Source organism: Lagopus leucura, unplaced genomic scaffold (genome assembly GCF_019238085.1).
Source record: "Lagopus leucura isolate 7727_CA_CO unplaced genomic scaffold, USGS_WTPT01 Super-Scaffold_100004, whole genome shotgun sequence".
In the NCBI taxonomy this organism is placed as follows: Eukaryota; Metazoa; Chordata; class Aves; order Galliformes; family Phasianidae; genus Lagopus; species Lagopus leucura.
In genome coordinates, this window is record NW_024962264.1 from 33,037,494 (window position 1) to 33,052,029 (window position 14,536).

A 14,536-nucleotide genomic window follows, 5' to 3' on the forward strand; every position below is an offset into this window, starting at 1 on the left:
ATAGAGCCCTGCTCATTAGTAATGAGCAGAGCAATTTCACAGCTTTATTTTGAATGGCTTTGGGTTATGCAGTGGGGGCAGGAGATGGAAGTGTGAGAGAGAGAACCAAAGGGAGGCTTGTTTTGCTGTCTGCAAAGACAGTCATACCCAGCCTGACTCTGGCATGAATTTTTGTACTCAAATAATAGCATCTGAATCATTGAATGGCTTACATTGGAGGGAACCTCAAAGATCATCTAGTTCCAATCCCTGTCATGGGCAGAGGTGCCTCCCAACAGATCAGGCTGTGCAGGGCCCCATCAAGCCTGGTCTTGAATGCCTTCAGGAATGGGGCACCCACAGCTTCTCTGCGCAAACTGTGTCAGGACTTCACCACCCTCTGAGTAAAGAATTTCTTCCTAACATCTAACTGAAATCTCCATTCTTTTAGTTTAAAGCCATCCTGAATATCCAAGGAACATCCAAGCAATTCACATACGATACTGCAGTAACATGAAGGGTATATGGAGAAGCCATTTGGTTGAAACAACCTTTTTCTCACCTCAAGGAGCCTTGACAAGAGCGTTAAGGTCACATCCACCTGCTCCCAAAATCTGCAACATCAGCTTGCAGTTACTGCTATTTCTACCACTAACTTTTATGAGCAAGTTTCCTGTCCCTGTTTTCTTTTGTAGTTGGAAAACTAGATGTAGCACAAGTGCCTGAAGTACATTAGAAGTGCAAGCTGAACAAAGTAAAGGGGACTGATATTTTGGTTGCTATGTCAGCAAACCATGAGGAGCGCACGGCAGCATTTGCAACAGTCTCCCACTATGGTAGGAAGCTGAATCAGCCAAAGCTAAATATAAACTAGGTAGAGAAAATCCAGCACTTTCAGAGGTCTTGCTTAATTTAGACTGCAGCTAGGAACAGGTTTTACTTCATTTGTTAGCATCACTTACTGTACTTCAGTGCATTTATTCCAGTACCAAAGTGGTTTGAAAGGGCACTGCCTCATTTTACCCAGATGGGGGTGAGGGAAAATGTTTATTAAACTCCCTCAAGCTTATTTATTTTTCTCAGAGCTAATTACCTGCCCACACTGACTTAATTCAGTTTATTACAAGTTTTAAAATGACAAGTTCATCTGAGACCGGAAAACAGTTTACTTTAGCAACAACAAAAGGCCAAAATCCTGCAAGTGCTTACATATATGCTTCACATTTTGCATGTAAATAATCCCATGCTTATAATAATAGTAATCCCAGTTCATTGAAATGAAAAGACTGAAAGGCGACCATTGTTTTCCCAGGCAAAGAGTGCAGGATGAGAAAGAAACAAATTAAAAATATGGATGATTAATTCATTTCCCCTCTTCCACTAAACACACACATATCCTGAAGCAATTTCAGATATTTAGAGTTTCTTCTGTAAACAACCTAGTTTGTCAGAGTCTTAGTAATTCTACAGAGCAATTTATTTAGATCCAACATGGCAACAACTTCAAACTTGGAACAACTAAGAAAGTGCTCCACTTGATATTCAGCCTCTCTTTAAAAGGGAGAGGGGAAAAAAAATAAACCACTAAAGAAAATTGTATTTGAATGTTATAGAAAGGAAATAAATAGTAATTCCTTGAGCTTCTCACTGAGATTCGTCTCTATTACTTGTGTGCTGGGTAAGCCCAGGTGCATTGCTACAAGCAGAGTCACCCTTGGTTAGAGCTGGCAGAACTGATCAAAACACAGCCAGCATACTTGACACTCAGGGCAAGGCCCAAATTCCATGTTATGAGCCAGAAGGAGGCTTGGACTGGAAGTGATCATTGATTTAGGGCATGAGTGTCCAACTTTTTGGCTTGCCTGGGCCATTTTGAGCAGACAGGAATTGCATATACAATATGTAATATACTTAATGTGTATAAATAACAAAAAGCTTCATTTAAGTATTTATCAAAATGTAGGAAACAGAGCAACAAAAACATGAAGCTGGAGGGATTTTGTTTCCCTGTTTTCACAAAACTAATACATCAGTGTCTTGTTCAATGGAAGTAGCCACAATTCTCAGTGAATTATCCAGGTGCTCATCAGATATTTTTGATGACATTACTCTTCCTGTGCTTCATCCTTGAGAAGGCTTGGTCACAAACATACGTACTGCCAAAAAGCAGTTAATGAATAAAGTGTGATTGTGAAACACGGAATATCTTTCTCTGTTAAAATAGGTCTTATGAAAGTTCACTAAAGAGCCACAACTAAGTTTTTCTTTGAGTCTGGTTGCAACTCTATGTGTTCCATTTGGAAATGTGTGTGTAATGCATTTATGTCAACTGAAAATGGCATCACAAATATACCCCCAAAAAAACAATGTGTTTCTTGGAAGTCTTGAAACCTATTCTCAAATACCCTTATCAAAATGGAAATTATGTTCAGAGGACTATATTTAGCCAATGCATCAAAATACAAGAAATCATTTGCTGCAACTTGAGCATGTCGTAATTTAAGTTTCATTTCAAATGCCCATGTGGTCTGAAACATCACACAGATAAATTCATTTTCCACCTTGAAGACAGGTTAGCTCATTTAAACAAGAGGTTAAATCCACCAAAAATGCTAGATCTGTAAGCCATTTCTCCATCTTCACACTGTGGCATAAAATTTTTTTGTTTCCATAAAGAACTTGGTTTCATTTTGTATACCATAAAGTTTTTTTTAGCATTTTAACTCAACATTGTCGCCTTCAGAAAAGTAAATGATGCCCCCCCCAGTCAGCATCCATACTTTCAAGGAACTCCTGGAACCAGAAAAGAATCAATCCACTGGACTTTATGAAATTCACAGCTTTGATGACATTTGCTATTTTTAAAGTTTTTGCACATAAATTTTCTTGATGTTTGATGCAATGATAGTTCATCAAACATGAGTTGCTGGTGGAAATTGCATTGCCTTCTTTTAAGTTTGTAAGTTTTTGTTTTTTTTTTTTTAAATGACCATCACCCAGGGCAACATTGGTAGCAACACCAGATATGTCAACAAAAGTTAAGAAAATGACCTTAATGTGTTTTGTTTTTCTTACTGCTTCATACAAACCAAGATGTTTATTGTGCCTTTCAGTGACATCAGTGAAGCCATTTCTTCAGTGATATTATGATCGTTATCAATACCTCTGATGAAAACAGCTAGTTGAGCATATCTGTAGCACCAGTACTCAGCAGTACATGCAGACCACAGGCTCAACATGCCTCATTTAGGGCATTAAATGACCACGTACTGACATGAGTTAAAATATGGCTTCTTCTATGAACATGCTACCACAAATGCTGCAGAGAAACTGGGTAAGATAGCCCATGTTAAAGCCAGCACTTCTCTGGTTTGCTCACTAAAATTCCATCTGGCTTGCATCTCTCTGCACTACATTGCAGCCAAAGTTTTGACAGGTATTTGAGACCTCTAACGTGTGGGCACAGTGAGAGAGCCCAGACAGGTAGCCCACAAGATATGTTCAGTGGGCAGAGGGACATCATTATTTGTGGAAAAAAAAAGTCTGAAATGACATGCAAATAGCTAAAAACAACATTGCTAACGGTCACGGGCAACTTACCAGATACTAAGAGCAGCAAAGGCATTAGTAAGTGGAAATAGCCCTATTAGATAAACGTGGGTTCCTGTACAGGACAATGAGAACAAGATACCCTACTTTGCCTGACACCAGGTCACACTTTTTCCACTTGGTTAAAAAAAAAAAAATCTCCACTCTTTCTGAAGTTTCTTCTGCTATTTTCAAACTTTCAAACCTGACTTTCATATTGCCATCGCTGAACCCATAAGAGATCTAACAAGTGGAAAGAATTAAAACATTTTCTTGCATGAATTTTCCTATAACTGCTCTTCATCAGATTCCCATAACAGAAGTAACCTAGATGTGCACAAACAGTAAACTTGAATAAAGTAATCTGGAACAGAATAATTGCTCTGAGATTCCTCCATTTTCACCAGATACATACCTGTTTAGCTATTACCAACAGAGCTGGTCAGCCCACCACAAGCCAACCCATGGCTTGCTGACAGGCCACCCTGTATAACACTCCTGGTACATCAGACAAAAAGAAAACAGAGAGTAACACAGCTGCCTGTTGTACTTGGGAACAGCTGAGAAGAAAAAGAAAAATCATATGCAAAACCTACTCCAGAGGGACACCACTGTTCAGCATCATGAAGCTCTCACACCCCACATCAGCCTGAGCTTCCTCTTACTTTCATGTCAAAGGCCCCAGTGACACATAGCTTCCTGCAGCATAACAGCGTTAGGGGTGACACACAGCTCTCCAGACATGGCTGGTCATGCAGGTACCCTAACACACAGCACTTCCGAGTTCATTTTAGAAATAAAATATGTTATTCTTCAGAGGTTTATTCTGGCACATTTCATGCCCTAAGGGTGTGATTAATTGCACGATAAAAGGGCAAGTACCACTTTCCAGTGGATAGTTCTGAAAGGCTATGAACACACGTGGATGTTTTTCTACGGAAAATTACGTGGCACTGAGAATCTTGATGTATCTGCATATTCAGACCAACCTGCATTATCTAGTGAGCAATTCTCTAATAGACTTCAAGGCAGGGGGGGGAAGTACTGTAAGATGTAAGCACACTCAAAGGAAGTTGCACAATCTGTATCAACGTTGCCAAATTATTTAACATAGATGTATGGAGCACAAACAACACAAGGCTTAGATCACAAGATCAGGTATACGTTTACTATGGTATCCCTGCAGCAGATGTCACCAGGGCACTCCAGCTACCCTCCCTGTTACCCCAACAGAGTAGCAATAGTCAGAATTAACAAGTTGGCATTGAATCAGCAAGTCCAAGAGAGCATTTTTATACATCTATGTATAAAAAGTTACTTAAGAGAGGAGTACAATACATAGTGGTAACTAAAGATAAATTATCCCCTTCAGAAAATTCTGACAGGATTGGGTAAAAACAAGAAATGCTATAAAAGCCTTGCAGAAAAGTGATCTCCCTCCTTTAATTTCTACATGACTGGAAGCCAGATACAGTTTTTTCCTTTCTGTTTCAGACTACTGAAGACTAAGCCTCTTGAAGACGGATTGAAAACTTAATTTAAAAAAAAAAAAAAAAAAAAAAACAGAAAAATATACTAATATAGTTTTTGGATGACTGAAGAACATATAACAGCTTTACTCTGCTGTCTCTAAGCCAGACAGCCAGTCCAGAGGAAGGCAAAATAGGAAAGGGGTCTCAGCTTAAGTTCGTGGGTGGCTCACCCATTTTCTTCTAACAGGAAGATGATTTTCTTCCCTTCCCCCCCAATAGAAACAGTACATTTTGTCTTTAACTGAAAATAGCAGAAGAGTATAAGATTCATATACTAAGAGAGGTACAACGCACAATCAAATTCTAGGGTGAGGTGGCTTCGTTGTTGTATTGTTGGTTTTCTTGGTTTGTTTGCTTTTTTGAAGATTTCTGTAGTATCTCCTAATTTCCTTCCCATTTCATTTTACAGAATTTCTTCCATCTCCCTTAAACAGACCCTCTTTAAGCCCACAGATAACCAGGAATCCTCCTCTTTCTGACTCTATCAAAACTGCTTTTCAGAACCAGAAAGGCATTATTTCCTCCAGGGCCTGAAGGCATTGCCCCAGAAATAACTTTTCCAGCCTCCCCATCAGGGAAACACAGCAATCCAAAGCTCTGCACCAGCTGGAGGGCGGGGGGCTCCTGCTCTGGGGGCGGGTTTTGGCTTACCTGACTGCACAACCCCATTAAAAAGAAACAAGGAGCAGCTTTGCTTCCCGCTGCTGAAGAGCTTGGGAAGGAGCACGGAGCAATTTGCATGGGTGTGCAAGATTGAATGTTAAATAAAAAGGACCAACAAAATTTGTTTTGCAGTTTATTAATGGGAAAGTTTTGCTATAATTAATCAGGGCCCATGAGGCTGCTCTCCAGCGCGCCATGCCTCCCTGCCCCCAGCCAGCCCCACGCGGCCTGAAATTCTGCAAAGCCCCACATTGTTCTCCCTGACACCGGATCAGCCAACACAAAAAAGCAACTGCCAGCTCAAAAGCAATCCGGCGATAGAGCCTGGTGCTATCTAATCAAGGGCAAAAGGTCACTTCCGAACAACTGGGCAATAAAAGATTATTTCCAGCCGCGGAACAGAAAGGCCCCGTGGTGGATGCTTGAAAGGGGGGGTTGGAGGAGGGCAAAAGGGCTCCCGTCTGTGGGAGGAAGTGCATTGAATACAGCCAGCAGACGGGAACCATCTGGCTTTGTGCGCGGTCTGTTCTCCAGGAGAGAGAAAAAGCCCCCTCAGCGGGCCACTGACTCCGCGCAACAATTCAAGCCTCTGTTTCCCCCCTCCCACTTCCCCCCCACCCCAAATTTAAGAGTGGCTTTCCCAGGCACGGCAGGACCAGGAAGGGGAGCTTTCCCCAGGGGCGGATGCACCGTGCAGTGCCGGGCCCTGGCTGTAACGTGGTCACAGAGGGCTCAATTCAGGGCAGCCAGCCTGCAGACAGCCAGGTGGGGTCTTCTGGCTGTGTTTTTCACAGCAAACAGAGATTTTAGCCCTTCACTTCAGGCCAGGCAGGCTACAGGCCACACGGCTCCTCTCAAGGCACAGCACACAAATCCTGCAAGCAATGGGTCCCAGTGAGCTCAAGGCTGGGGCCTGAGCTAATGGCTGCCCAGTAACCCTGCTGCACGGTGGGAATGAAGCAGTTAAACGCTCAGTTTATCAACAGAAAACAACAACTGAGCCTTTGTCCAAACAGGGTGCATTAGGAAACTGCTTGGCAGGGCTCATATGCATGAGAAACCAGGGCAGCTGGGAAACACTGATGCGCGCGTTTTAGAGAGCTGCGAAGACATTTGGTGAGAAAAATACTCCCTGCATTCATTTTCTCCTAGGTCAGCTTCAGAAAGAACTCAAGAATTCTGAACGTGTCTGACACAGCTTAGCACTCAAAGGGTTTCATTGAAAAAATGCACCAAGAAACTCCTCAAAGCAAGAGTTAAAAGTGAGAAGCATGACAGAGCAGGCCCTCCACCACACCCTGCAAAAAAAAAAAAAAAAAAAAAAAAAAGCAGCAGCAACAGCACTGTGACCAAATGGTCAGAGCAGGGGCTGAACAGCTGCAGCATTTATTCCCTCCAGCTCTGCAAAGCTGAGGCACGGTGCAGGTACACCTGTGTTTCCACTGCTGTCCCACCAAAAGGCTAGGTATCAAACAGATACAGAAACGTGCAGGTTATAGTTCAGAGACAAAAGGCTGATGGAAAATCTTACAGTTAAAATGCATCACTGTAAAAAGGGTAAAAAAAAAAAAAAAAACAAAACTAAACACCACCATATTGTCACTCTCCAATCCACCTCCCCCCCTTCCCTCCGCCAGCTGAGCCACTCAGTATCTATTCTCAGTTTCTAAGCAGCTAAAGATTTCTAATTAGGCAAAGGCATCTTTCTGTAAGGATTTGAAACGCTCATGGATATTGAGGAAGCATAGGCAAAGGGCTCTCCCTTCACTTCCCCTATTTCCTATTTCCCCCTATTTCCAGCTGAACACTAAGCACTACAGTGTTCATCAGAGTGAGGTTACAACCATGCAGCAGACATGGAAGCCACGTTCCATTGGCTGTGCGAGCCCAGTGGGAAAACAGCCTGAAGGTGGAAAAAATACATATACACAAGCAGGTGAATCTCAGGTCGAGCCTGTTGCTGCTTTAATAACAACTTTCAACACTTCAGGAAGTGAAACCACTTACCGGAGCAATAAAAGTCAGGGCAAGGAGTAGTGCTAATTAAGCTTGTACCCAGAGCAGTCCACCCACAGACTAAGCCAGGTAAGATGGTAAAAGCATCATCAGGAAGATCACAGCTCCAAAATCCCAGAGCACATCCTACAACAGGATTTTGCACAGAGCTTTTAAGGAGAAGCAAACTACAGATTTCCACAAGCATCCCAAAAAAATGCCTCCCCCAAAGGGATGCTTCTTTGCCCCAGCATTTCAGTAATCATACTTCAGTCATAGTCAAGCCAAACACCTGAGACTGGGGGCAAGCATATTCTCCCTCAAAACACCAAAAAACAAAACAAAAACAAAACAAAAAAAAAACCACCAAAAACAAAAACCACCAACAGAAGTGATTACTTCAGAGCTATACCAGCATCCTGGGAGATCAGATTACATCCCCCTAGCCCTGTGCTAAGCAGCCATCTTCATTTCCAGTTTGTGTTAATTACAAGCCTCTGCTTTAGGTAGCCTAGAAGCTTGGTGGTTCAAGGGGGGAAACAAAAAAATAATAATTCACATCTTACGAGGAGTAGCCCAGCAACCCAAAGTCTCTGAGAGGTAAGAAGCCATCTCAGCATAAACAAACAATAGAGCTGCACTTCCATACAGGCAAGTAGCATGCGAGTAGCTGCAAATACCACAGGTAGCTGCAAATACTGCAAATAGCAATTCTAAGCCACACTGCTTCCTGGGGCTGCTATCAGACAGTCCATGCCCAATAGCTTCCCACCACCAGCCACATACACCACAAGGCCTGCAAGGTTTTACTCCTGCACTATTTGTATCACAAAAGCCTCCCAAAGCTCCAGTGCTGACGGTGCTCTTAACAAGCACCATGCAAGTGAGCTTACCCTCATCAGATAACTACCACGGCTTGGTCTCTCTGGAAGTTCTTTCAGAGAGTAGACACTGTAATTCACACACTAAGCAGCTGAAGCTCAACCACGGTTCGCAGGCCAGCATGGTTACCCACACACGTCAGAAAGCATGCTGCTACTGAACCTAATACCCCAGCAGAGACTCACCAAACATTCACCACATGCTCCAGAGCAACTCCAACACAAAAGGAGATGGTGCCATCACAGCCATGAAGGAGCAGTTGGTCCATTTCAGGTAACAATGTAGCAGAGCTCGAAGCAGGTCTGGAGAAGACTAGGGCACTCACATCAAGTGGAACAGCCCTCTCTTACCTCTATATATTAGCGAAGGCACTGTTCTGGGTGTGCTACTCAGCTGAGATGAATTTGCACCTGATGACTTGGTGCAGCTACCCTCCAGGTGCAGAAACGAGCCCCACACAGTGGCCTCTGATTGCTCACAGCTTTCAGGACAAAAGTTCTCCATTCCAGCCCAGCTCACTGAGCCTGCCGTGCCCTGGGTACCCTAACCTGCCCAGCCAACAGCCTGCAGGTACACTGCTTGATCCCACTGCCTTGGGATGCTTCAGGGAAGCACGCTGCAGTAATCTCCTCTGCAGATTAGCCACGCAATCGCTATTTCTTACATCCAGTTGTAAATCACAGGGTTTCCTGCCTGGGCCTAGATAAGAAGATATCCCCTAGGCTACACACTAGCTGACAATATCAAGTCTTTTTGTTAGAGAAATGATTGCAGATGACTAAGTGCTTTCACCTGCTTCTCTTTGCCAGGTGATGTCTCAGCCCTGTGCCCCCAACTGAGCTAGGCCTGTACTGACAAAGCTGTGGGGGCAAGGGGAGGCCAAGGGGCGTTAAGGGGAGGCTGAGGCCCAGCTGTGGGCCAGGCCGCATGGTCACCAAAAAGCAGCTTGTTCAAGGACAGGCTGGGATATCATTGGGAGCTTTCACCATTCTGCCTTTTGGTGTGCTACCCACTTGTCTGGGAGGCATCTGTGAGAGGATATCATGAAGGTCACACATAACCAAAACTGAATAGGCAAGCATTTTCCCTACCCACCGTTGGTTTTGGTAAATTAACGTTCTCTGAGTATCACAACGGAGACACTGCTTTCTGCAGCGGCGTACAGGTGAGGCTGGCAACCAGAACAGCCTGCCCAAAGACATGGAAAAGATCTTAGACGTATGAGAGGAAAAGCTTTGCTGTTTGTTGACTGCATATGCAAATATCTCCGCATATCCCCTCTATGCCCATAGAACGCAAAAGCAGAAATTGTTGCCTATTGCACAGCTAGGTCACTGGATATTCTTTTTACTGTGAGTTATATTTTATGTAAACACTCCAGAAGAGACAAAAATATCTCTCTTTAAAAACATGTCTCAGTGGAAGCCAGAAAGTAAGCCATTGATGTCAACTGCAGGACAAAATGAATTCACTGAGCTGAGGTGGTTGCAGCTAAGTCACCTCATGTCCCTCCAGCCACCCAATCTTAGCACTTGTGACAATCAGAAAGATCAATGCAGTGGAATGGTGATCTAGGAGGTGTAATGACAAAGGGTCTACTAGTATGATGGAAACACATTACAAAGGAAAAGCGCTCACCTGTCTCCAAAGATCTAGGCTCACAAAAAAAACTCCACCAAGGAGGGATCTCCAACCAGAGATCCTTCCCCAGCAACAGTCAGTCCCCCTTCAATCAGGTCTAAGAGAGATGTAGCCAGGCTCCACCCCTTATGGTTGCACAGCTGAATTGCCTTCACCTGTGCTCCCAGGGCTGATCCAGTCCTTTCCCCAGGTGCTTAATCAGTAGTTCGGGCCATGACACAACAATTTTTGTTCCATTTTCCATTCCACATTTTTCTTTCCATTGTTTTAATTAGCCTCACTTAAATTTCAGAAGTAAAAATTAAGAGTATCAAAGTTTACAAGACTTCAGATACTAGGCACGTAGATAGACAACAAAATACACCTCAGTGTTCCTGTTCAGTCACACCCCTGCAATCGTTCTAGTCTCAGCTCTTCTAGTATGGCCCCTATGCAGCAGCATCCATGCCCAGCCTTATCTTGACTATTCCAAGGTATAAACTAAAGGCAAAATGAGCAACAGAGGCCCATCCTCTCATTTGTTCCTGCTCTGAAGAAGACATACATCCTCTGTGACTCTGCTTTCCTGTTCTCCACTGGAGATATTTTTTATTGCAAGATTCACAGTCAGACAATTCACTGATTCACAATCAGTGAGGTCATAGAAGGGAGAACTGCAACAAGAAGGAGGAAAAACATCGGTAGGTTACAGAGTCAGCCAGTTATTCCAATAGCCTTGCAGATGGTGAGAACAAGAGGCAAAAGTAATATCCCCATTTAAAGCTAACTAAATGCTACAAGCCTCATGGGAAACTCAGAAACGCAGCTGTAAACTGCAGAATTGCTTCTTGCTTTCATTTCTTCCTTTTTTTCTTCTTTGTTTTCAGATAGTTTGCTTACACGTTCAAATTCATGTAGATATCATTCATGTACAGAATTCTAAAAGGTGCTGCTAGAAAATCTTGCCCTTTTTTGGCTCATCGATCTGAATCATTCCATGTGATATCAGTAACCACCTACACAGCTGCACCTTCAGACAGGGAAGTGAGGAGAGAGCAGATGACTGCCCAGAGCCCATTTACCATGGAGAAGCAGCCTGAGGCTGGGGCCTCCAGGTATGGCCATGCGTGGCATTTCGCCGGTGCCAAAGTCAAGCATCACAAGTCCTTTTCTTTTCCCTCTAAGGATCAGCTGTATCAATGTCACCAGTGCAGACAGCAGGCTCCGGCCAGTGGTGCCACCAGCAAGCAAAGCCCCTGGCTGGCAAAGGCAAGCAGGACAAAAGCAGCCCTGGGGTGGCGAGTGTAGTAGATGAAGGGCTGTGTTCCTGAGTAGGACTGCTTGCATCAGGCCAGAATAACTGGACCAGGTTTTGCCGCCGTTAACTTTTCATCTCTGCTCTAGCTTTAGCACACATCGTGTTTGCAGATGCTAAAGGCAAGAGTGCATTTACATACCGGACACCTACATTATGTGCGTGCACGACTCTCCTGCCTATTCAGGAAGTTTCCGCATATGCAGTGAGGCCAACTAATCAGCTTTTCGTACAAACCGTCAGTTTTTTTTTTTTTTTTTTTTTTTTTTTTTTTTTTTGGGGGGGGTTGTTTGTTTTGTTTGCTTGTTTAGTTTTTCCCATTTTTTCAACGCCCGCCCGGCCGCTACCCCACAGCCTGCAGACACGGAGCCCACTCCTAAGGCTGACATTCATTTTGATGCTAATCTCTCCCCGGCTCCCTGCGGGGAGCCCAAGCATCCCCATTCAGACGTTTCCTCTCCGCCCCAGCCACGTGGGTGTATCTCTAGATACATACAAATCATGGCGCAAGAGCATCTTCTTTGGCAGCTCCTTTCCAAGTGCTCACAGCTCTGTATTAACGAGATATGGTAAACAACGGGCGCCGTATTTAAGATAAGCTGTAAAGAACACGTGTTTTCCTAGGATTGAATAGACACGAGAAAATATTTAGCCGTCCTACAAAAATGTCAGCAAGGTATGAGAAGTACGCACCTAATAAAAGAGATAGAAGATACAATAAAAAGGGGCCCTAAATCAAAGAGCAGGTCCGTAGCAGCAGCAAACACTCGCACTGATGAAGGAAGGCGGCCTGACCGGGCTTTTCTGCTCATCCTGCAGCACTGCTAGCAACCTAACGCCTCTCTGCCCTGTTTTCCCCTCTATCCCTTTGGGTGTATGTGGGACCCATCGTGCTGCGACCTGGCACCGCGGCCGCAGAACAGCGGTGCTGTGTTGGGAGCTCAGGGTGTGCTTCTTCCACCTCCATCAGCCTTTTTAAAAAAAAAAAAAAAACCGCAGAGCAAACATTATCTATTGTTAATTACCTGTAAAGTAGGGCTTTAGCCACTTCCCCAGTTTCTAAGAGCTCTGAAGTGAAACCTGAAAGAAGCCACCCATTGTTTTCAATTGTGCAAGAGCCAGGAGCAAATAGGGCTCAAATTGCAGCTCTGAAAGGCAACAGGAAATTGGCATCCCGGTAATCTGCTCCCGACTATTCATAGTAACAAAGGCTACATTCCTCCTAAAATATTCCCCATTAGAAACCCAAGGCTGATCTATTTAGTAAGGCCCACAGAATAAATCTGTGGAAATAAAGGTTTTTAATTAGAAGGCCATAGGATATGGCTCTAGCTTCCAGCCCCGCGAGCACCGTGTCGTATTTAGAGCCCTGCCTCGTTTCCCACATCTCCAGACACCCGATGATCAGGATCACTGCCATTTCCAAATATTAACAAACCCCAAACTGACAAACCCGGAGCTGTTGGGACTGCACAGCACGCTATACCAAGGGCATTTACAATTGGCCCCTGTGCTGTTATCACATACCTTTCCACATAGGAGTGTTATCGCTTCCAAATCAGCGCAGTCGGAGGCACACACCTACACAGCCTGTGGCACGTTACAACACCCAATTTATAAATACTCTCCAAAAGGTGCTGCAATGGCAGATGCTGACTGCCTTCCCCATTCATTCATTTACTCGTTCATTCAGCTTTCTGTGCAGCAGAGTGACTTTACAGAGGAACACCACACTGCAGAGGGAGATCTGCTGCCTCTGGGGCTCTGCGCAGCCCTCTCATCTTGGTCTTCCCCACAGCAAAGGGAAACGCTTTCCTCAGAGATTTTTTTGTCATTCCTTACGAAAAGAATGCGTTTTCAGTACAAGCTCAAAATGCTCTGAGCTACTTGGTGAAGAGATATTGCAATTTTTGCCACCCGAACAGATAAAGTTGTCCCCAGCCAAGTACATTAGAGTTGTCAGCAGGCAGAGCAAACCGGATTAGCGATTACAGGGGATGCTATCTGCACCTGGCAGCGGTGATGTGATGAATGAGGGAGGAATCACCAAGTGAATGCTCCTGCTCCAATATGCGGCAAGAGAGGGAAAGGGGAAAGCAAGCCTACCGACTCAAAAACTCAAGATTTGAAAAACTCACACAAAAAGATATACGAGACTCCAGAAGGACTTCATCTATGTCCCCCACTTGCTCCTGCAGTGATCCTTTGACTGGTTATTACAGCAGAAATGGTGCATTTCCAACTGTAACAGTATTTCCTTACGTAGCTCTGCAGGTTGGTAAATCTAAGCACAAACACTAGGTGCTGTCAAATTTTGGCACAGTTCATATCTGGATCTGAACTTTGAACCAAAATGAAAACCTGAGACTCAGCTGTATTTCCCACTCTGGCTAACCAGGATCATCATCACTGTGAATTTAAGGGAGACAGATCTTGCAGAAACACATTACAGCAGTGAGTGCCCAGTAGCTGAGGGGTAGGTGACTCACACAACAATGGGTTTTTTTCATTCAGAAGAGCTTTGCCTGCGTTGTAGAATAACGAACAAGCACACAATTCTCTGAAAAGAGGAGGTGTGCTACAGGACACAATAGGAAATGGATTTGAGTAGGAAATAGATTTTGCTGAAAATGGAAAATGGCAGCTGGGAAGCCTTGATGTTAAAAACAAGATACTATGCAACCTACCAAAATTCAGAGAATGGAAAAAAGCCACAGCACCTCCTCCTTTGTCCCTTGCAAGTGGCTTATTCATTTTCATCTTCAAGTGTCCTGCTCAGAGCATGTAGATCCAAAAGTATCTCACTGAACACTATCAGTAAGAAATAGTGCTGTTGAGAGGATCTTTCCCAGGCCAGACAACATCAGTGTTTTTTCCTGCTTCAAATGTGGAAGAAGAATCCCCATAGTGTCAGAAGGGCTGTCAGATGGTCTGAATCCTGAAGTGTTCTCCAGAAGATGCA